This window comes from Mirounga leonina, unplaced genomic scaffold (assembly GCF_011800145.1).
Source record: "Mirounga leonina isolate KUSES-001 unplaced genomic scaffold, KU_Mleo_1.0 Mir_150, whole genome shotgun sequence".
Taxonomy (NCBI): Eukaryota; Metazoa; Chordata; class Mammalia; order Carnivora; family Phocidae; genus Mirounga; species Mirounga leonina.
Genome location: NW_023270374.1, coordinates 19,160,825 through 19,184,334, shown reverse-complemented (window position 1 = coordinate 19,184,334; position 23,510 = coordinate 19,160,825). Strand labels below are relative to the sequence as shown.

Genomic DNA, 23,510 nt, shown 5'->3' with positions numbered 1-23,510 from the left:
TGGCGGCTGAGTTCTAAAGGGAGAGTTCCTAGAGGGAGAATCCCAAGAGTGAGCCTTTCAAGAGAAGAGAAGCAGAAACTGTTAGTCTTTTTTTTTTTTTTTTAAGATTTCATTTATTTATTTGAGACAGAGAGAATGAGAGAGAGAGAGCACATTAGAGGGGGGAGGGTCAGAGGGAGAAGCAGGCTCCCTGCCGAGCAGGGAGCCTGATGCGGGACTCGATCCAGGGACTCCAGGATCGTGACCTGAGACGAAAGCAGTCGCTTAACCAACTGAGCCACCCAGGCGCCCAGAAACTGTTAGTCTTCTTAAAGGCTTGCCTCACTTATGTTGTATTCTGTAGGTCAAAGCAGTCACAGACCGGCTCAGATTCAAGGGGATGAAGGAATTGACTCCACTCTTGATGCAGGAATGGCATATGCATACAGGGAGAGAAGTTAATGAGTGACCATCTTACTATAGGGTAAATACTACCTTCCTTTAAATTTGTCTTAACTGAGTCTAAGTCTTTTAAAAGGACACTCACAGGCTCGAGGTTCATGCCCTGGAAGTAATACAGGAAAAGGTGGTGAGCTATCATTCACCTAACCATTGGAACTCAGACTGATTTGTCTTGGATCCAGTTGGGTGGCACTAGGACAACACTTGTGTTGGTATATAAACATGACACTAACTAATCTTTTATGAAAGAAAATTGACATCCAGTTCTGTGGGAGAAGGTTTAGGTCTGCGTGTGATGATAGCTAGTGCAGTGATTCTCAGCTGAAGATGATTTGTTCTCCAGGGGGTGTTTGGCAATGTCTAGTGGCGTTTTTGGTCATCACATCTGGGGTGCAGGCCAGTGCTACTGGTATCTGGTGAATAGAAGCCAGATGATAGTAGGCATCCTACATAGGACAGCCATCTCTCACAACAAAGAATTTTCTGGCCCCAAATGTCAGTAGTCCTGAGGCTGAGAAACCCTGAATTGGAGCAGAGGCTTCCTAGATTGCCTTGTTCGTTCATATAGAATGCATTGCTTTTTATACCCTAAGACATCATTTGTGCCTTTCATCTTACAAAGAAATTTTTTATCTATATATTTCCAGATTCAAATTGTGAGATTCTCTAAGGGTTCTCAAAGTCTGCAACTTTTTTTTTCTTAGTTTATTTATTTATTTTTTTAGTAATCTCTACACCCAACGTGGGGCTTGAACTCATAATGCCAAGATCAAGAGTTGCATGCTTCTTCAACTGAGCCAGCCAGGTGCTCCACTACAACTTCCGTTGACTTTTGTATTTAAATAATTTATATACAGAGACTGGATCAAGGTGGCTGGTAATCCATACATCCCACCTTCTTTCTTTCATCTCAAACTTCAAGAAATTACAAGAAAAAACTGTGTCTGTGTCCTCATTTTCCCTTGCAACTTCCTAGACCCACCTACCATGGCATGCTTTCCTCACCCTCTCAGCTTTGTGAGAGGCTGGCCCTGGTCATCCAGCTTTCCCATCGATGGGCTCTGTCTGCACTGGGTCTCTGGAGAAACAGAGGTTGGGAGTGTGTTCTGGAGTCAGATCGCCTGGGTCCGAATCTGCCACCCACTCACTCTATGACTTTGAGCAAGTTACTTAAATATTCTGGGCCTCCTTTGCGAAATTTGAATACTAGTGGTATGTCATAAGGCACTGTAGTGAGTAGTGAATGAGGAGATGAATGAGGAACAGCTCTTGAATGGTGCCTGGCCCTTTCTAATACCTGATCCGTGGTATGGATCATCCTCGTTGCTGTCAACGCCACTTTCCTCCAAGCTCCGTCCCATCAGCTCCCAGGACTTCTCCCAGGAGGAGTCCCCATCTCTCTGTCCCACTTTTGCTGAGCTGGACGGTGGTCTTTTTTTGGATTGGTGTGTTTTGTTTTGAGTCAATTTCCCAATACCCCAGAGCCGCAGGGTATTTGTAGGGCTGGCTCAGTGTCAGCTTATTTCTAGCTTTTAACCCACATTGCTTCAAAAAGCATTACGTGGCTTTGTGTCCTGGTTTCCTTCTCTGTGAAGTAGAAATAATGCCTTTTTCTTACCTTTTCCCAGGGGTTTCGATTTGCTTTCTTCCTTGTTTTTCTTCTTTGGCTCTGCCTTTATTTCATGCCAACCTGTCAACTTTTGTGTATCCTTAAAGCCACCTTCAGTCCTTGATGGGAAAAGGTACAGGTATAAATAAATAAAGAAGCACATAAATAAAATAAGGAGTAGTTATGAAAGCGCTGGAAGAAGGTCAAAGCATCAAACACACACAAGGCATTTTTAGCCGGAAAGCATTATCTGTGGCGGAGATTGGAAAAATCCACTTTGTCGTTTTGTCGGTCAAACTTAGAAACGTTCAAATCATTGTCAACTTGACTTCATGTGATATTTACAGAAAATAAAATATAAGAAAAATGTGGAGGAGATACATTTGCTTCGGTCCTTTGAAGATCGAAGTTCTGAAATAGGCAGGAGAGCTAAGAATATGCTTTTTAAAACATGTGGCCGCAAGTTCTTAAAGGGAAAAATTAACATAGAGATGACAATAAATCTTGCATCGTCAGGAAGTGTTCACTGCAAAGGTCGCACAAGAAAATGACTACAAAAGGAGTGAAATGTCTTCTCTAAATAGTAATCATGATCCCTGACATTTATCGAGTGTTTACTTGGGCTTATCCCAGTAAGCAAGGGGAGAGAGACTATTTTTATCCGCGTTGACAGTTGAGAAAACTGATGCGTGGCTAGGTTATTTCCCCGAGGCCGTGGTGGAACTAAGCAGCTGATCTCCAGAGCTTAGTCAGCGATCACCACATGCCACATTGCTCCCCAGCTAACCAGGTGCTTCCTTCAAGCCACGGCCTTGTAACGCAACAGGGCTTCTGGAGGTTACTTCTAATGGTTACACAATCAAATTCCCTGTCATGCCTGCTACAGGCCAGGGCCAGTGCCAAGACAAAGTGAAATGGGTGACATTTTGCTCTGGCTCCCATCTGGCCTGATGACCAGCGCTGGCTGTTCCTTCTCACTGTCCCGGGCTTATTCCTGCCCTCTGCCCATACTCAGTCATACCAAGTCAAGTCTTGAAGGCTTGAAGACATTTGTGCTTTACCGTGGTTTGATTTCAGATCCCTTTGAGAATCTGATAGAGTAAGAAGCTTTCCCCAGGGGAGGGGAGAATGGGCTTCAAGTGTGGCATGTGGTTTCAGGGGAACCCCTAGAAACCTCGGCCTTGGATTTAACATGTAAAGGAATAAAACAAGGATAATAAGAGTAGGTGATGGTGGGCTTGCTATTGGGGTGTTGGGAGCCTGTCTCCTGCCTCAGTTGAAAGATCCTATGCTGGATTAATAAAATTAACGAGAGGGATGCCTGGGTGGCTCAGTCAGTTAAGTGTCTCACTCTTGATTTCGGCTCAGGTTATGATCTCAGGGTCCTGGGATTGAGCCCTGCATCGGGCTCTGCACTCAACGGGAAGTCTGCTTGAGATTCTCTCTTGTCTCCCTTTGCCCCCCACCTCTCAAATACATAAAAGAATCTTTAAAAAAATAAATTTAAAAAATAAAATTAATGTGAAACATTAGCATAGAGCAAGAAAAAAATAACTAGTTTATACTGTCTCCTTTAGTGTTTTTTATGTAACTGTTCCTGCAGGCTAGTTTTGTTTGCTCAGGGTCTGTAATCTTTCTTTATCTTAGAGCTGATCTGTGGCTGCACAAGAACATGTCAAGCACAGCCTGGGGCACCTGGGTGGCTCAGTCGGTTGGGCGCCCGACTCTTGGGTTCTGCTCAGATAATGATCTCAGGGTCGTGGGATCGAGCCTTGGGCTCTGTGCTCAGCGTGGAGCCTGCATAAGATTCTCTTCTCCCTCTGCCCCTCCCTGCCATGCTCTCTTTCTAAAATAAAGAAATAAAATATTTTTTAAGAAAGAACATGTCAATCATGGCCTCACACAAGGTGTACCCCAAGAATTTCATGGCAGAAGTTATTGTGGTGCAGGTGTCCGTCCGTCCGCCATCCCTGTCACCCAGTCATATGTCCCAGTGCACTTGACACTCTGTGCCTGGCACAGGGACACATGCTGGTGCTCCTAGCGGGAATTTGCGTGAAGAAGCAGGATTTTTTTTTTTTTTAAGATTTTATTTATTTGAGAGAGAAAGAATAAGACAGAGAGAGCATGAGAGGGGGGAGGGTCAGAGGGAGAAGCAGACTCCCCGCCGAGTGGGGAGTCCAATGCTGGACTTGATCCCAGGACTCCAGGATCATGCCCTGAGCCGAAGGCAGTCACTTAACCAACTGAGCCACCCAGGCGCCCAAGAAGCAGGATTTTATTCAGTTTTGCACAAGATGTTTCCCTGTTGACTTTTGGAAAACAAGGTGTTCAAAGGCAGGAGAACAACAAACAACCCAAGAGATTGTACATATTCAAAGACTCCTTGGCAGTTGGTTTGCAGGAAAGAAGACTATGCGCTGGTGCTGGAATAAAGCCCAGGCCCCGCGCAGGGTATCTGGGTGGAGTCCAGGTGGCAGGAACCCAGGCAAGGCTCCAGTTATTAGCTGAGAGAAAAGCAACATCTTACAGCACGAACCCCGAATGCCCTTTTTCCCTCTAAGGAGACAGTATTGTCCCAACATAGGCAAGCTGCACCTTAATGCCTGACTTTTGGTCTACGGGTCATGAAGCTGCAGGGATAGGATGCTGTTTCCCCTTCTTACTCTTCTTTATCGATCAGTGTCCCAAACCCCCTTTTGGATTCTTTAAGAAATTAGGCTTTTCTATAGTAATACATTGTATCACTTTCTTTTTTATGTAATGTCTTTTTATTTTTTTTAAGATTTTATTTATTTACTTGACACAGAGAAATAGAGAGAGAGAGAGAGAGAGAGAGCACAAGCTGGGGGAGGGGCAGAAGGAGAGGGAGAAGCAGGCTCCCTGCTGAGCGGGAAGCCCAATGTGGGGCTTGATCCCAGGACCCCGGGATCATGACCTGAGCCAAAGGCAGATGTTTAACCAACTGAGCCACTCAGGTGCCCCTAATGTCTCTTTAGAAACTGAGATATGATTAACATATAGCATTCTATTAGTTTCAGATGTACAACATAATCAGTATATGTATATATTACAAAATGATCACCACAAGAAGTCTAGTTAACAGCCATTCAGTTCCTTAAAAAAGAGGAAAAGGTAGATTATGTGGGACAGACAACAAAACAGGAATGTAAGTGCTTGAACTCTGCTAAATTTGTGATCAGACACAGGTGGACCTAGCGTGGTAGGACTGATGGCTGGGCCTGGTGACCTCAGTTTCTCTGATGAATTTGGAGAAAGTACAGCCTTTGGGGTTTGAAGGGCTTTAATACATTTTACTTGGTGTCCTTAAGTGTGTTAAAGAACCTCCCCGAGCCTCAGTTTTTTCATCTGTTTTATGGGGATAATAATACTTCCCCAATGGAGTTGGGCACACAAAGGTGTCACAGATGACAGTCCCACCCCACAGTTTAAACTCTTCAGGCATCAGGCTCAATGGTCCGTAATGAATACACTTATGGATTGTATCTTCTTCCTCCCCGCTGAACATGAGAACATTTGCCTGTCTCTTTTTCTGCCATTCATATGTCCCATCCCTTATGATGGTTAAGGAGCACTGACCATTTCCTGTATTAGTGTGAGGAAGCAGATTCTCTGCAATAGATGCTGGGGCCCATTTCCACTCCTACCAGTCGGGCATGCAGTTTTGATAAGCAGCTTCCCAGGTGCTGAAGGAATTAGGTTTAGGCCGAAAAGAAACCAAATAGTAATCTCAACAGAAAGGGCACAGAGGCCCATGGTGTTGTCCCAGGGACTGCTGAGGTTCCTGGCATCTGCTTCTGACCATGGACAGGGAGATTCAGCATCTCCATGTCACTGCAGAATGATGGGAGAGTTGGTTTTCCTAGCCACCTGGCCTGCCCATGATCTGCTGCTCAGACAAGGTCCCAGCATTCCTTATTACATTCCGTGTTTGTGATTTGGTGCGCCCAGGGGGTTTGAACTGAGGGACCTGCGGTGGGGGAAGGTGCAGAGTGGTGATTGTGATGGTTGCCACACATTGTTTCTTTCTGTTGCAAGACTTGCTTTTGGTGTCTGAGAGTAAGTGGTCTTGTAACCATTACCTGTAATCTTCTGCCTTGAGTTCTCGTATTTGCTCATGGACACACTGGCTTAGGAACCAATGGGCTCGCAGCTGTGTGTCACGACATCGCCCCCTGCTTTCAGCTAGAGCCCCACAGCGCCGTGCCAGTCCTCAGCCAGCCTTGTCTCAAGTCCCTCTCCTGTGCGGGGCCGAGGGCAGCTCTTGGCCACATTTGATTGTGCTTGAATTGTGACTCAAAACTGGCACAGTGATATCATTGGTTTTTAAAAAAAAGATTAAAATCCACAAATATAATAGAAACTCCTAACTTCCGAAAATATTTCTGAAAATAATATCCATTTCTCTCTCTCTCTCTCTCTCTCTATAAAACACTGCATTATTCAAAGCCATTTCATAAGTTAGAGTCCTATTTCTGTGGAATGTTCCCAATTTGGCAAGTCAAATGCCCTAGAATTATTTTAACATTGCTGGAAAAGAGGCACCCCTTAGACTTCCCTTTTGAGGATGTAGCCTTTCTTTGTCAGGCTTCAGGACTCATGCTCCCTAGAGGCCATTAGGGAATGAAGAGAATAAATCCAAACCATATCTTTCTTCTTGTCTTTGTGGGGAGGCCTCCACTTTGATATACGTATGATAGTTATGATACTTGTGAGGAAGGCAATAGTCATCCTTTTAAAAGAAAAAGCTGGGAAAATAAGTGGTACAGAAGGCACAAAATGAAACATACAAGTCTGGTGTCTCCTCAGTTCTTCCTAGAGGTAATTGTAAATACCTTTTGTGTATCTTTCCAGATATTTCCCATGCAACATTTCTGAGCATAAATATCTGTATAGCTATACATATACATACATACATATACACGTATGTTGTACACACAGTGTGCATATCTCTTCTTTAGAAATACCAATGGGATTCTATTGGACATACCATTTTCTATCTTACTTTTTTCACTTAATGCTGTATCAGGGCATCTTGCCATGTTAGTACATGCAGATCTCATATTTTTAGTGGCTACGTACTATTCCGTTGTGTGGTTTGACCATAATTTATTTAACGTGATGTCTGTTGATGGATGCTGAGGTTGTTCACACTATTTTCCTCTCACAAATAATCTTGTAGTGGACTTCCTCATATCTGTCTTACCCAGTGCATTTGGTAAATGCCTGTTCTCATTAGTCGTATCATACCTTAAGAACTATATTGCTGCATTTTAGATACAGGTTTCCTGTGCTATCCATAAGTAGAGTGTTCCTATGAAAGCTTTCGTAAAATGCAATAAAATGAAGAAGCAGTTACCATTAATTTATATGGAAAAATTTTTGAACATTCCCAGATTCCAAAAATAACCTCTTTTAAGCTTTCCTGACACCTTAGGACACACCTTGCTAACAGATGCATGGAATAAATTGAGGTAAAACACAGAGGCCCACAGACACAGTTCAAAGTTATGGTGGCTTGATGCAGAGATGCTGAGTGTAGGTCCCAGGAAGGAGCTTGGCAGGGCTGCTCTCACTTCTCAGGTACGAGCTGCCTCTCTAAGGGTTTGCTGCATAACGACCAGCGGATGCTATTTTTTTTTTTTTTTTTTTTTTTTAATTCATGAGAGACAGAGCGAGAGAGAAAGGCAGAGGGAGAAGCAGGCTCCCAAGGAGCAGGGAGCCCGATGCGGGACTCGATCCCAGGACCCTGAGATCATGACCTGAGCCGAAGGCAGATGCTTAACCATCTGAGCCACCCAGGCGCCCTAGCGGATGCTATTTTAATATTTTAACTGGCTGAGCCACCCAGGTGCCCCTAGCAGAGAATATTTAAAATGAAGCCTTCAATAGTCACAGAAGATCTCCTTAAAAACGTACAAAAAACATATTTACAGATAGTGGAAGTGTTATAAAAGCCAGTTTAGTGAGGTTAATCTTATTATTTGCTAGGAATTATTTCATGGTAAAATATTTGTTTTGGAACACCAAATTAATACACCACAGGAATTAAGGGGGTGGCACTTTTTAACGAGTTGCCATAGCGGCCGATAAAGAGCTGTGGTACATATATCATGAGAACGTACTTCCAGAGGTGGAGCTAAAACAGAATAATTTCTCATACGAGGAGGTGAGAAATGTTGGGGGTGGATTTTTCTTTCTAAAACTGTGTTCATAAGTGATTACAATGACAGCTTTTAAAAAGTCATTATAGAACCAGATGCATGCCTAATAGAAGGGATCTGAATGTTCATGTTTGCACAAGAATAGACAACCCATTTCAATGAATTTAATGAATACTAACCCAATTTAATGAATGCTAACTGTTTAGAGTTCATCTAAATGGCATGAACAGATATGGCTCTCAAGTAGATCCTTAGATTTAGATTGATCCGCTCTGAATTAGCAGTTAAATCCCTCTTTCCCTTTATAGGCACATCCATGCAGTCAGGTGTCTGATTAGCAGTGTCCATGGTCTTGCATGAGGTGGGTCTCCAGTTCCCCACCTCAGCTTGCTCCTGGGTGGAGTGCCATTCTACCACCAAGAATGACTCAGTGCAGTTGGCCCTCGGCATCTAGCTACAGCCCCGGACAGGTTTTCTTCTAACTACCACTATCTCATGATAACTGCATCCATCCTCCCTCGTTTGTGTAGATAACTCAACCAGTGTTTCTCAACCAGGGGCAATTTTGCCCTCCTCACCCTAGGGACATTTGTCAAAGTTTGGATACATTTTTGGTTCCCTTTCTCTTCTTCCTTCTCCCTCTCCTCCTCTCCCGCCTTCTCCCTCCTCTCCCGCCTTCTCCCTCCTCTCCTTCTTCTTTCTTGGGGACCAACATAGATGGGCCCACTTTCTGTTTTGTCAAGGAAAGACCTTAAAAACAGCTTATACCACTGACTCCACAAATCTACTCTTCATTTCGTAAAAGAAAGCCTATTTTAATATGTAAAATAGAAAGAGGACCTAATCCCCAAATAAAGATCAGCCTTCTGTGGTTGCTAGTTTTCTCGGTTGGCCATGGACTGGTGAGAATTTCATCATGGCCTACCATGAGTCTAGAGGCCAGTACCTGGGACACTTTGATGGACATAGTGCATAAAGCACTCCTTCCGCTGCCCTGGTGCTTAAGGGGCAACTGGAAAATGGTAGTAGGATGATTAATAACCTACTGCTTAGAGATGATGCTGCCTGAAATTTAAGAGCCCTTTCTTCCATTTCTAAAAATTCTGGTATCTTTGAACAAGTGAATGGGTGGCCTCTTATAAGACAGCAAGGCTATTCTTTTCTGTGGATTACATTTCCTTTGGTGGAGAGATTTTCGTGAAGTTTGTGGATGATATTTTTAGTAGATTATAAGCTTCAAGCTCAGTGACGTTGTCTGTCTCTCTGCCTTTCAGGGTAAATGGTTACACTGATGAGAGGCAAGGTTGCCATATGCATCACACTGAGTTCTTTTTGGTTTTCTCCTTACTGTATTGGGTTGTTTGCCTGAACTCCTGATGACTGGATTCTTTAAAATGTAGTGGATGTTGTTTGTTCTTCCATTCAAGAAATGATTAATGAGCATGATAATGTGCTTGACACTGGGGAGACATGGTGAACGAAATAGGTGAAGACCTTGCCTTCAAGGAGCTTTAATTCTGGTTACTGCGGTCATGGCTAGAGGGGGTACAGAAGGGGTACAGAGACAACAAAACAAAAAATTAAATAATATATCAGCTGGTGCTATGGAAGAAGGGAATGCAATATAAGAGATGGTGTTAAACACCATGGCCAGGAAAGGCCTCTCTGAGAAGTGACATGTGAATAGAGTCTAGAAGAATTTTAGTATTAATGGAGTAAATTAATAGATTTTTATTTTGCTTGTAAACTTAATCATGTGATAAAGAGCTTCTGTACTTTTCTATGGACGGGAGAAAATGCAAATATTATAAAAGAGCAGCAGGAAGGGCGCCTGGGTGGCTCAGTTGGTTAAGCGACTGCCTTCGGCTCAGGTCATGATCCTGGAGTCCCAGGATCGAGTCCCGCATCGGGCTTCCTGCTCGGCAGGGAGCCTGCTTCTCCCTCTGACCCTCCCCCCTCTCATGTGCTCTCTGTCTCTCTCATTCTCTCTCTCAAATAAATAAATAAAATCTTTAAAAAAAAAAAAAAGAGCAGCAGGAAGAAGAATCATGTATTTACAGCACTATTTCCTCAAATGATAAAGGCAAAGAGAAACAAACAAAAAGAACTGAGTTAAGTGGTTGTTTTGTATATCAAGAAATGAGCCAGCTTTTCTCAAAACACCTATTACTGCCTCTCTTCCATGGCATCCTGAGTATTGATCCAGAAAGCATCTGTAAAGGTGTTAAATATTTATAAACACTGGAAAAAGGAAATCTCATCTGTGAAATTGTATGGGACCCAAGAATCTTGAAGAAAAGTACTGAGCACTCAGTGGTGGTTTATTTAGGAATAGCTGTATTTTTTGTGTTAAATGTTCCTGAATTTAAAATGCTTCTGAGCTCAGCCCTATGGAATGAAGTCTTTAACGTAATTCCAAAGTCAAAAAAAGATTAATGAGTTTGTCTACTTTTAGCTAAATGTTTAACTTTTGAGTCTGAAATCGATAACATCTTTTTAAATAGAGTCTACATTTCCAAGATTACTTTTTTTAATGGCACACACCACCAGGGTCCCGGAAACAGACATCAAGAACTAGCTCTAGGGATGCCTGGGTGGCTTATCACTTAAGCATCTGCCATCTGTTCAGGTCATGATCTCAGGGTCCTGGGATCGGGTCCTGCATCAGGCTCTCTGCTCAGTGGGGAGCCTGCTTCTCCATCTGCCTCTCCCTCTCTCTTTGACAAATAAATAAATAAAATCTTTAAAAAAAAAAAAGAACTAGCTCTAATGAGTTGTATGGTGACAGATAGGAGCTACATTTGTGGTGAGCATAGCATAAGGTAGAGAGTTCTGGAATCATTATGTTGTACACCTGAAACTCATGTAACATTGTGTGTCAACTATACTTCAAAAAAAAAAAAAAAAAAGAATTAGCTCCAACATTCTTTTTTACCACTCACACTCCTTGGGGTTTTCTGTGATTCTGGAATCCATTTGTCTCTGAGAGCGAGTGGGCCTGGTGGGGCATCGGGCTGCTTTCTCTGTGTTGTGACTGTTCTAAATGAGCCTCTTCAGCCTTGGTTCTCAGCCTTAGCTGCACATTGGTATCACCTGGAGGGGGCTTTAATGATACTGATACCTGGGATCTACCTCTAGAAGCTCTGATTTAATGGGTAAGGAGGGCAGCCTGGGGATCAGAATTTTTTAAAAGCTCCTTAGGTGGTTCTAATATGCAGCCAAGCTTAAAAACCGCTGCCTTAGGGGGTGCCTGGGTGGCTCAGTCGTTAAGTATCTGCCTTCGGCTCAGGTCATGATTCCAGGGTCCCGGGATCAAGCCCCGCATCGGGCTCCCGGCTCGGCAGGGAGCCTGCTTCTCCCTCTGACCCTCTTCCCTCTCATGCTATCTCTCATTCTCTCTCTCTCAAATAAATAAAATCTTTAAAAAAAAAAAAAACCCGCTGCCTTAGGGCAGTGCTTTTCAAGAGGAAATGTGTGTATCAGTCCGGGAGGGAGCTGGTGAAAGTGCAGATTCTAACTCCGTAGAGTATGCCGTGGAAAGACCAGTGATAGCTCAGTAAGACGGAGGTTGGCAGAGGTTGGCAGACTAAGGCCTGTGGACCAAATCTGACCCAAGGCCTGATTTTGTACAGCTTTCTGGCCCTTTACAGGAAAAGTTTGCCAACGCCTGCTCTAGAAGGACTCTTTTTTTTTTTTTTTAAGATATTATTTATTTATTTGAGAGAGAGAGAATGAGAGAGAGCAAGCACATGAGATGGGGGAGGGTCAGAGGGAGAAGCAGACTCTCCGCTGAGCAGGGACCCTGATGTGGGACTCGATCCAGGGACTCCAGGATCATGACCTGAGCCGAAGGCAGTCGCTTAACCAACTGAGCCACCCAGGCGCCCTAGAAGGACTCTTTATAAAGCCCCCTGTAACCACTGAAAATCCTTCTTAGTATTATCCCACTTTATGGGACCCATGGGCTGCTTTTCTTCCTGTACGGAATTTGCTTTTATGTAACAGTAATGGTATAACTGGTAGATTACTTGCTAGTGGACTTGATCCTTTCAAGGCTTGTTTCTAAGCTTGTTGGGGAGATTTTAGGGCAGCCTTTACTCTATAGCTAGTTTAGGTTCCTACCAAGGTGTGACCTTTCTGGGTCTGTCCTGAATACCCCAGCTGTTCAACAAGGGCGCTCCACTTCGACCGTCAGAACATGTGTGCCTCCCAGCCCTGTGGGGCTTCTGAGAGGTATCCAGCTCCCAGCTCCCCTGGCTTTGCCTGGCTTTATGGACTTCTGTCTTAAATATGCACAGGTTAGTATTCAGTGAAACTCTAAAGAATAAACTCTATGCTGATTTCTGGAGTTTTCTCTCTATGCAACTCCCTCCTCTGCAGGACTTGGCTTCCTAAATTTCAGGTACCTCAAATTCCAGTCTCTGTGCCCTGCTTGGATTCTCCCTCCTGGCACTGTGGGCCAGAAGCTGCCTCCAGGCAGAAAGCGGGGGCAGTCGTAGGCACATCTTACTTGTTTCCCCTCTCTCTCCTAAACGTCCTGTGTTCAGTATCTGGAAGCAGTGGTTTTGTCCAGCTTTCTAGCTGTTCACAGCAGAAGGGCAGGTCTGGCGCCAGCTACTCTGTCCTTGCTGGAGGCTATTTACTTAGATCTTTTTTTCTTCGAATATTTTCCTGTTGTAAGTAAAGGGAGGGGTCCTGTCACCATTTTATAGGTTAGATGACACAGAGTTGCCAAGAGTGAGTTAAGAGGCTTGCAATCACATACTGAGATGGTAGGATGGCACGATCCTGGATCACGTGACCTGACCCTGCCTCACGAAACTAGATCCCACCGGCAGACCCAAGCACGCCGGCGGGTTTACGTAACTGGCAGAGACAAAAGCAGTAGAAAAAAGAAGAGAAGAAGGGGTAAAACAGGACGGTGTAGAAGAATGGGGGGAGGGGAAAGCTCTTCAGCTGTGTATCAGGAGAGACACAGAGACCCCAAGAATTGCATCAGATATCACTCCCTGTCACCCATGATAATGTAGAGATAATACCCGCCATGACTCCACCCTGACCATTGTGCCGAGAGCTTTCAAGTATACTGTCTCATTTAATCTTCATTTTCTACCTAAAGAAGACACTATTATCCCTATTTTACAGACTAGGAAGTGGGGGCTCAGAAAGGCAAACTTATCTGCCCGGAGACAGCTGATACTGTAGCAATGCTGAGATCTGAACCCAGATCCGAAGACTCCAAAGCTAATGCTCTTCCTCAGAGGCCGCCTTTCCCTGACTCGTTGTTGACTTGCCTGATCTTTTTCCCCCTTCCATCTCATTCCACTCCTTTAAGAGTACATTTATTTCCTCTGACTTTATTTAAACTAATACATGCTAATTGGAGGAGATGTTGAACATACAGAATATTAGAAGGAAACAAAATCATCTCTACTCTTACCCTTATACATTATTTCCAATCCCAGACTTTGCTTATGAACTGTAATGCTCACCTGTGTAACTGCTTGGCCCTCAGCAGATAAAGTACCCAGTGAATGCTTGTCGCTTTCAGGTACCACAGGAACTACGTAGAATATTTAAAACATCACGTAACTTGCTAAGAAAGTCACAACTTTGTGTTTCTATATAAAGAACACTGGATTCCAGTGGATTCACCAGGAGGGCTTGATAATCTTTTTTTAAGTGCTTCAGGTATGTATCTGCTGTGTTAAGTTTCGTGGTCCTCACAGCTCTTGGCTCTGTGCTATACCCATAGCCCCTCAACAGATACCCTTTGACTGATTGATCGATTGATTGATAGGCCCTCAGAGATGGAAAGTAAATTCAGATATTGAGTGAGCACCTACTGTGTGCCAGGCACTGCGTTTGTTCCTGGGAATAAAGTGTGAGCTGGATACGTACTTACCTCTAGCGATAGAGAATCCAAGAAATCAGCGTCTGAAATGTTCAGATTAGAAGACATTCTCCCTCAGTGGTATTTTTACTAGGCAAGCTTGGAATTGTTTGTCATGGGTAGGCTTAAAAAAGAAGAGCTGTGAAAGATCAGGCTAAGTTCATAAAATCAAGAAGGGAAAATGTTACCTGAGGCTGGCATTCAGTGATCGCTTAGCCAGCTGCCGTACTATCTCACAGGGGAAGGGTTTTATTTATGTCTCTTTTGGTCTCATCTTCTTTTCTTCTCCAGGTTTGATGTATAAGCGTTAGCTGGGGCCTTTGATTTACAGTGTTCTAGAGAAAGAGACCGGGGATGACAAAGCCAGCCAGGCGTACCTAAAAGCCCTTGTGTTGTCCTAGATCCGGAGCGGGCTGAGAGCCACATGGAGGATTTCAGCAGGTGCTCAGAGAGAGCCTGCTGGGAAGGCAGCTCCCCTAAAGCCTCGTGAAATAAAGAACTTTCCAGTCCTTCTCTGAAATATACAATTTGCTTGGATATTGGATGTTATGACAGCAATCTGTAGTCCTTTGAAGAATCTTTTACTATTTGAGTTCAGTCAACTGAGAAAATTTTTTAAAAATTTGGATCCATCAATTATATGTATTAAATAAAGGGCTTTAAAAATTATGTGAAAGTCTGTGACCAGGATGCCTGGGTGCTCAGTCAGTTAAGTGTCTGCCTTCGGCTCAGGTCATGGTCCCAGGATGCTAGGATTGAGTCCCGCATCGGGCACCTTGCTCAGTGGGAAGCCTGCTTCTCCCTCTGCCTGCCACTCCTCCTGCTTGTGCTCTAGCTCTCTGACAAATAAATAAATAAAATCTTTAAAAAAAAAAAAAAGAAAGAAAGTCTGTGACCAACATTTTTTAACCTCTAAAATATAGTTTAGTAAAACTAGAGTTATTGTTAGAACAGACTGGATATTGAGGGAGAGGGAGTTATTTATTGGGAGTAATAAATTACCCCAAAACTCAGTGGCTTAAAACAACAAACATTAATTATCTCACAGTTTCTGGAGACAGAAGTCTGGGGGTGGCTCAGCTGGAGGGTTCTGGTTCACGGTCTCTCACGAGGTTGCAATCAAGCTACAGCCTCGACTGGAGCCAGAGAATCTGCTTCCCAGAAGATTCACTCATGTGACTCGTTTAATTCTCCACATGGGCCTCTCCACAGGGCTGCTGAGTGTCCTCAAGACAGGGCGGTTGACTTCTGCCCGAGTGAGGAGACAGAGTTGGAGGGCGAGGGGGTTCAAAACAGAAGCCACAGTGCCTTTCATAACCTGATCTTAGAAGTGACAGACATCACTTCTGCCTGTTCTCTGGGTCACACAGACCAACCGTGCTACAGCCCGGAAGGAGACTACACAGGAGTGTGAACATCAGGAGAGGGGGATCTCTGGGGGCCATCATGGAGGCTGGCTACCACATGGGCTATTGGCCATGCAAAATTTCCTTTAAAAGTCTATGATGTTGGCTCAGGGGCATTGATATTTACTGCTTCCATTGTTTATCTTCTTGAGATGTAAAAGTGAAAACCCAGAGCTGTGGGGCTGTGCGTGTGTGTGTGTGTATGTGTGTCCTTAAGTCTCAGCAATGAGGCCAATTGTGTAATTCCTTGTCATATCATAGGGCCAGAGAGCTGAGTTTTGGGGTAATTTATTACTCCCAATAAATAACTCCCTCTCCCTCAATATCCAGTCTGTTATAACAATAACTCTAGTTTTACTAAACTATATTTTAGAGGTTAAAAAATGTTGGTCACAGACTTTCTTTTTTTTTTTTTAAACACCTGAGAGGCAGGGTTTGCTTGCCAAGACTTTTGAGTGTGGCTGAATAAATCTCAACCCGAATAAGACCAGTGATCCAGTACAAAGGAAAAGCCCCATCTGTTTTGTTCACCGAAGGGGGCACTGACCAGGCTTAAGTTGTGGGAAATCTGAAGAGGGAACCTTTTTTCAGTGGAACATTCTGGGAACCCTTCTAGTTCTTATTTTCCAAAAAGGGACGCAAAGGGATCCAGTGCCATCTTGCTCGTGGAGGCCCTCCCTTATTCTCCCCCATAGCAGACCTGGGGTCTGGTCTCGAGCAAGTCACATGCTTGCTCTGGATGGTAGATTCCTTAACAGTAACAGAGCAGTTGGACTAGAAGGAAAGGTAATGGGTACAGCACCTCCTGGCTAAGTCGTGCTGCAACTGGTATTGTTCCAGCTATTGTTCCACTGGAGAATTACCTGCGCATTAAAACGTGAAAGCTACTGGTTCCCAAATGGCATTTTATTTCAACCCTCCAATGAGCCAGTCCTGTGGCACGCAAGTGAAGGTACCTGACAATAGCAGTTTCTCCAGTAACAGGTAGTCAGACGGAATTACCAGAGTCTCCCAGACATACTGAGCAGCGTGCAAGTGATTTGCTTGTTTTGCATCCATGCTGCTTTTTCCAAAGGCTTATGGTTATTATGAGGATAGTAGGTTTTCATTGTAAGTATAGAAAAGCTTAAAGAAGAAAGCTTAGGAAGAAGAACCTCTGGAAGAAGAAGGGTGGAAAAAAGTTGGGATGGTGCTCAAATATATCTAATGACTTATTGTCTTATAACTTCACATTTGTTAACTCTGGTTGGCGGGTATATGGAGGTTTGCTATAGTCGCTTTTGTATGTTTCCTACCTATTTTAATATTTCAGATATTTTTGATATAATTTTTTAAATTTAAATTCAGTTAATTAACACATAATGTATTATTGGTTTCAGAAGTACAGGTCTGTGATTCATCAGTCTTATATGATACCCAGTGCTCATTACATCACATGCCCTCCCCAATGTCCATCACCCAGTTACCCCATCCCCTCACTCCCCTCCCCTCCAGCAACCCTCAGTTTGTTTCCTGAGATTAAGAGTCTCTTATGGTTTATCTCCCTCTCTGGTCTTGTTTCCTTTTTCCCTCTCTGCTTCTATGATCTCTGCCTCTATGTTTCTTAAATTCCACATATCAGTGAGGTCATATGATAATTGTCTTTTTCTGAATGACTTACTTCGCTTAGCATAATACCCTCTGGTTCCATCCACGTCGCTGCAAATGGCAAGATTTCATTTTTTGATGGCTGCGTAATATTCAGTTGTGTGTGTATATATATACACACACACACCACATCTTCTTTATCCATTCATCCGTTGATGGACATCTGGGCTCTTTCCATCGTTTGGCAGTTGTGGACTATTTCATATATTTTTAAGAAGCAGCGCTGAGAACACAGTCTCCTTTTTAAAACCAGGAGGTAATCATTAATCATTGTTCCCATTTTTGTGATTTACTTGTAGCTTTTTATTGTTAACCAAAGAAGGATCACACTCTCTGTATAATTGTGCATGCACCTTTTTCCCCTCTGTAGAATAGCGCCCTAGAAGCGGAATTAACTGCATCAAAGGGCATGCACATCTCCAAATTTGTTAGATGACTACTGATAACATTTCAAAAGGCTGTGCCAAAAGTGCCCCCCATCCTGGCCAACACAGGTAAAAAATAACTCATTTGCATTTCACTTGCTTATTAATAAGGTTGAGCATCATCCTGTAGAATTTTATTAGACATCTTTATTTATTCTCCTGTAAATGGCCTGTCCGTATCGTTGGACCTTTTTTTTATTGGGTTATTTGCTTTTCTAAAGAATTATACCCTCTGGGGGCGCCTGGGTGGCTCAGTTGTTAAGCGTCTGCCTTCAGCTCAGGTCATGATCCCAGGGTCCTGGGATCGAGCCCCACATCAGGCTCCCTGCTCGGCAGGAAGCCTGCTTCTCCCTCTCCCACTCCCCCTGCTTGTGTTCCCTTTCTCTCTGTCTCTCTCTCTCTGTCAAATAAATAAATAAAATCTTTAAAAAAAAAAAGAATTATACCCTCTATCCAGATTCTCCCATTGTAAACATTTTGCCACATTTGCTTCATCATTCTCTGTATATTATTATTTTCTCTTAATCATTTGAGAGTAAGTATAGACATGATGCTCTATTACCCATAAATACTTTAGTGCAGTGTGTATTTCCTAAAAAACAGGGTTGCTTTCTTATATAAGTACAGTGCAATTATGAAAATTGGGAAAATGAACTATACAGAATATACAGAACTATTATCTAAGCTACAGACCCAATTCCATTTTTGCCAACTGTCTCAATTTTCTGTAAACATTATACTGTGAGCCTTTTAAAAATAGCATTTAAATTCAAAAATATCTTTTTTAAAACTAATGATGTAATGTATGGTGATTAACGTAACATAATAAAATAAAATAAATAAAATAAAATAAAATAAAATAAATAAAATAAATAAATATATATATTTTTAAGTAGGCATGAAGCCCAACACAGGGCTTGAACTCATGACCCTGAGATCAAGACCTGAGCTGAGATCAAGAATTGTACACTTAACTCACTGAGCCACGCAGGTGCCCCCAAAATATCATTTTTAATGGCTGAAAAACATTCCATTATACAGCCATGCCATAATTTATTAACCGTGTTTTGCTGACCATCACTAATATTTTTACTCTTACAGATAATGCCACTATGAACATAACTGTCCCACGTGTTTTGTGTTGGGCCCTGCTTCACGCACACTGGAACTGGCAACTCTGAGAAGATGCATGTTTAGGATGTGTATTGAGGGGCACCTGGCTCAAATGGTTTTTTGTTTGTTTTAAAGTTTTTACTTATTTATTTGACAGAGAGAGAAAGCAAGAGAGCACAAGCAGGGGGAGCAGCAGAGAGAGGGAGAGCAGTCTCTCCGCTGAGCTGGGAGCCTGACTCAGAGCCAACCCAGGCGCCCCCAGAACTTTTTTATCTTCCCAAACTGAAACTCTGTACCCATCAGACACTCACTCCCCACTCCCCTTGCCCCGTCCCCGGCAACCACCATTCTATTTTCTGCCTCTGTGGGTGAATGCAATGTTTTCATATTATTAGCCATTCACATTTCTTTACCTATCAATTCTTTGTAAATGTCCTCAGCCTGTATTTCCTATTGGGGCATTAGTATTTTTCTCATGGAGTGGGAAGAGTTTACTAGGAAAACTGAGAGTGAATGGATCAAGGATTTTTAGTTTTTTAAGTGTTGTTAAAAGATTGGTGGGTTTTTTCTGCCTGGTCTTGATTCCTGAGAGATTTGCCTACATTTGACCCTCCTGGCTGCTAAGCCTGCGTTTCCCAACTGTTTTCTCTCCTTAGAAATGGGCCTGGTTTTTTTTTTTTTTTTTTTTTACAGCTTTGTTGAAGAATAATTGACAAATAAAATTGTATGTCTTTAAAGTGTACAACGTGATTTGATTATATATGGTGAAATAATTACCAAGATCAAAATAATTAACATCCATCACGTTGCATAATTAACTGTGTGTGTGCACATGTGGTGAGAAGGCTTAAGGTCAAAAAATGCCTCAGGCTCAGGGTTCTTACACAGCTAAAGAGCCAAGACAGTAAAGAACAAAACTAATAAATCAACAACATTAATTTAATGTTACACATTATTTTGTTTTGCTGCAACTAAGTCGCAGCTCACAACATGAACATCACCCTGCAGTGACAATATGTAAATAAATAATTTTGGAAAAAAGAGAGAGAGAAAGGGAGAAGGGAAGAAAAAGAGGTGGCTCAGCAGTCCTTGGGTTGGCAGCTGGGCTGCCCAGTGAGCTTTGGCACCCCAATGGTCCAGCTTGAGGCTGCTTGTTGCTGGGGTCTAGAGGAAACCAGGTTGTTTCTACTACCTCTTCTAAGGATCACCCTCTGAGCCCCAAATCTTGCTTTTGCTTCTTATTTTACTGGGAAATTCAAACAACAGAAAAAGAACTTTGTCACTGCGGGCTGCCTGCCCCTGTCCCCAGAGGCCCCCATCTGTTAGAGTGGGTATGTTATCTCTGCTCCTATTTAAAGCCGGTCCCTCCTAAGGTAGGCTGTCCCACCTCCTCTCCGGGTCACGGTCACATGCCTCATACTTCCACTTACCTCCTCTTCCCTGCATATTGATTTTACCCTCTCGACTGGCTTATCTTAGCCACCTAAAACAGGCTGTAATATCCCTCATCTTAAAAAAAAAGAAGTCCTCCCTTGACCCCATATTGCTCTTCGGCTCCTGCCCCACGTTTCTGTTCCTTTTTACAGCAAAGGGCTGTGAAAGACATGTCTAATTTGTCTCTACTCACTCTCTCCATTCTTCCCTTCTCATTTTCTCCAACCCACCCCAGCCAGGCCTGTGCCTCTCCTCCCACCCACCCCTCCACTCACCCCCACCACCCCTGCCCCACATACAGTCCGGCACTGGGCTTCTGGATTAGTCCTGGGCCACACTTGACAGCTAAGGAGGCTGGCAAATGCAGCCTAGCTGTGTGCTCAAGAGAAGGGGAAATCAGATTGGGGGGGGACAGGTAGAGCAAGGTGAAGGGGAAAATGAGAACTATTTCGGAGTGACTCCTTGCATAGAATGGAGCGGGATGTGAATGGACCATCTCCTCCCTGTGAACCTTAACTGAAGAATTTTAAGAACCACAGGCGGGGGCGCCTGGGTGGCTCAGTTGGTTAAGCATCTGCCTTCGGCTCAGGTCATGATCCCAGGGTCCAGGGATGGAGCAGGGAGCCTGCTTCTCCCTGTCTCTGCTGCTCGCCCTGCTTGTGCTCTCTGTCAAATAAGTAAAATCTTTAATAATAATAAAAAAAAAAAAGAGCTCCCGGTGGCTCTGAACAGCATAGCCCCGCCCACAGGAGCAGGGCTGTGCTCTGTATAGTCGGATCCCCGAGGAAGAGACCAGAAGAGGTGCTCTCAGCAACAGGTTTCCCAATCTTGACTTTAGAAGATGAAGCTTGCTTTTTGTTTTTCATGTAAAGAATTGGATTCTTTGTGATGTCCATAAACGTTGCCATTCTTTTTTTTTAAAGATTTTATTTATTTATTCATGAGAGACAGAGAAGAGAGGCAGAGGCAGAGGGAGAAGCAGACTGCCCGCTGAGCAGGGACCACGACCTGAGCCTAAGGCAGATGCCCAACCATCTGAGCCACCCAGGCGCCCAAACGTTGTTATTCTATATTTCTGTCTAGGAAGGCAATTTTCTATATCATTTTTTTGGTTTTGTTTTTTATAAACAGCTTGAATCCTATCACATGAAAGATCTGCAAGTATCCATTTGTTCACCAAGCAGAACACACAGATATTTTGCTTTACAACTTGTGCCGAAGATGGTGGTACACCTGGTTCATTCGGTGTCACGAAGGTTGCATGTTTAAGGGGGAAATGTGTCCAGTATCCAGGAGCAATTTTCTGATGAACTCCCCAGTTCTCTGCAATGTGGACTGAAGCTTGCGTCCTTCCAATTTTATTTGAAGATCCTAAAATTTAGATTGTCTTTTCCAAACCCTAATGTTCAGACGGCATTTTTCAAACCTAAAATTGGGGGTCCATTCCTGTGGCCTGTATCTTGATCTTCACAGTCATCAGAGGCCTTAGCTTCCTTTCCAAAACCACTGGGTGGCTTAGCGTCATGTAAACGGGGGAGTAAGTCTCCCTTGTGGGGTCTTTGAGGATGATTCCAACATAGCCACAGAAATTACAGAGAGGCATATGAAATGAGAGGATCCATTATACTCACAGGGCCTAGAGGAGGGAGGCCACCTGGGAGGAGCACCCAGGGAGCAGACTGAACCAAGCAGGTGGGGAGCCGAGAGTATGCACCCATGGGCAAGTGCCTTTTTGGCGATCAGGGTGGGCTAGTCAAGCAAAGGCGGGAGATTTTATTGGTGTGTTTGAGTGTCACTCAGTCACAGTCGAGGGCGGGGGTGGGGGTGGGGCGAAGAAGAGGAACTGTAGCAGGGACCAGCCTTATCGAGCTGGTGGGTATCTATCTCGCTGCTAGGGCGGATGCTCACAGCCTGTGTGTGGGGATGTTGAGGCATCAGAAAAATGGGAAGTTTCAAAACCTGGCAATACACTTAGCTAAGCCACATCCTTTCCAAAGTACTTCATCAAATCTCTCCTTCTGCTCTACCCAAAAGAGAGGGTGCACTCCTTTAAAACAAATGAGCAGGGGTGCCTGGGTGGCTCAGTCGGTTAAGCATCTGCCTTCAGCTCAGGTCATGATCCCACGGTCCTGGGATCAAGCTCTGCATCGGGCTCTCTGCTCAGAGGGGAGCCTGCTTCTCCCTCTCCCTCTGCTGCTCCCCCCTGCTTGTGCTCTCTGTCAAATAAATAAATAAAATCTTTAAAAAATAAAAATAAATAAATAAATAAAACAAATGAGCAGTCTGAACCTGAAAGGATAAATATTTTCAGTAGTGTCAGCTTTTCTTGGCTCCTGTTGTATGAACGTATGGAACATCACTGATGAACAAGTGTCATCTGCCTGCTACCTCCCCAGCGCCCCCCCACCCCCACTTGCATGGAAAAGCTGAGCGTCCGCATAATCACAGCCACCAGCCCCAGATGTTGAGTGAAGGACTGTAGAAATGGACCATTTTGTGCAGCCCTGTCTTTACTGTGCGTGGGACCCAGCAAGAGGATGTTCCGCAAGAACAGAGGAAGGCAGAGGCCGGTCAACACAGTCGTAGCGATTATTGAACCCAGGCCCCCGGCCGACGTTTGTACGAGCTTGTTGTTGGATTCATCATTACAGCCTCGGCTGGGCTGGCATGCTTGGCAGCCCACGGTGCAAATGAAAAATAGATGAGTCTGACTCAGGGAGCATGTCCTCTCCTCCCTTTCTCCTGAAGGAAAGGAAAGCAATTGCCGTGGAAGCTATTTCTGATATTAATAGGAACAGGATGGCCTGGCTCTGTTGGCCAAAGGAAGGCAGCCTGAGTTAAGATGGTGAGGTGCCATTTAGAACAAGTAAGGGGAGGAACGCGCTATCGTTCCCTGTCCCTGGTGCTCCTCGTTTTCCCGAGCACTGTTGTTTTCACGATCTTATCTGCTGCAAGAGACCTTACACAAACATCACTGATTGATATTTCCCTTATGGTGTCAGTTTTCATCTCGAGAACTGGTTATTACGAACCTGCGCACTTGAGAAGCATGGTTTGCATTTTCTGGACCTTGAGGGGTTGTGATTTAAGCACCATCGGAGGGAGCCCTGGGCTTTTCTTTATCGTCAGTGGGTGTGAACTTGGCAGCAGGTTATTGTCCTGTGCTGTTCAAGGTTCTCTTTTGTTGGTATGTGCTCAAGCCATTCATGATTTTCAGATGGCAACAAAATGTCATTAAACTCTCTATGATCGAAGCTCCTACAGGAAGAATTATTTAGCTTTATCAATTCTCTGTGACCATAACCCTCCTTTTCCCATATTGAAATAATTACTTATGTATGTTTTTTGGTAATGTGA

The 23,510-nt window shown here is 43.8% G+C and overlaps 1 protein-coding gene and 1 long non-coding RNA gene across 4 annotated transcripts in view; one reads left to right on the top strand and one right to left on the bottom strand.

The window, feature by feature from the left end:
- Positions 1–23,510, top strand: part of SHLD1 (shieldin complex subunit 1) — an 81,984-nt gene that overhangs the window by 29,161 nt on the left and 29,313 nt on the right. The gene's annotated exons all lie outside the window — the stretch shown is intronic.
- LOC118011262 lies at positions 202–15,279 on the bottom strand. Its single transcript, XR_004679438.1, has 5 exons — positions 15,175–15,279; positions 14,317–14,463; positions 2,060–2,169; positions 1,428–1,519; positions 202–399 (listed from the first exon to the last, which is right to left on the bottom strand). It is a non-coding gene; the product is annotated as an uncharacterized LOC118011262 (long non-coding RNA).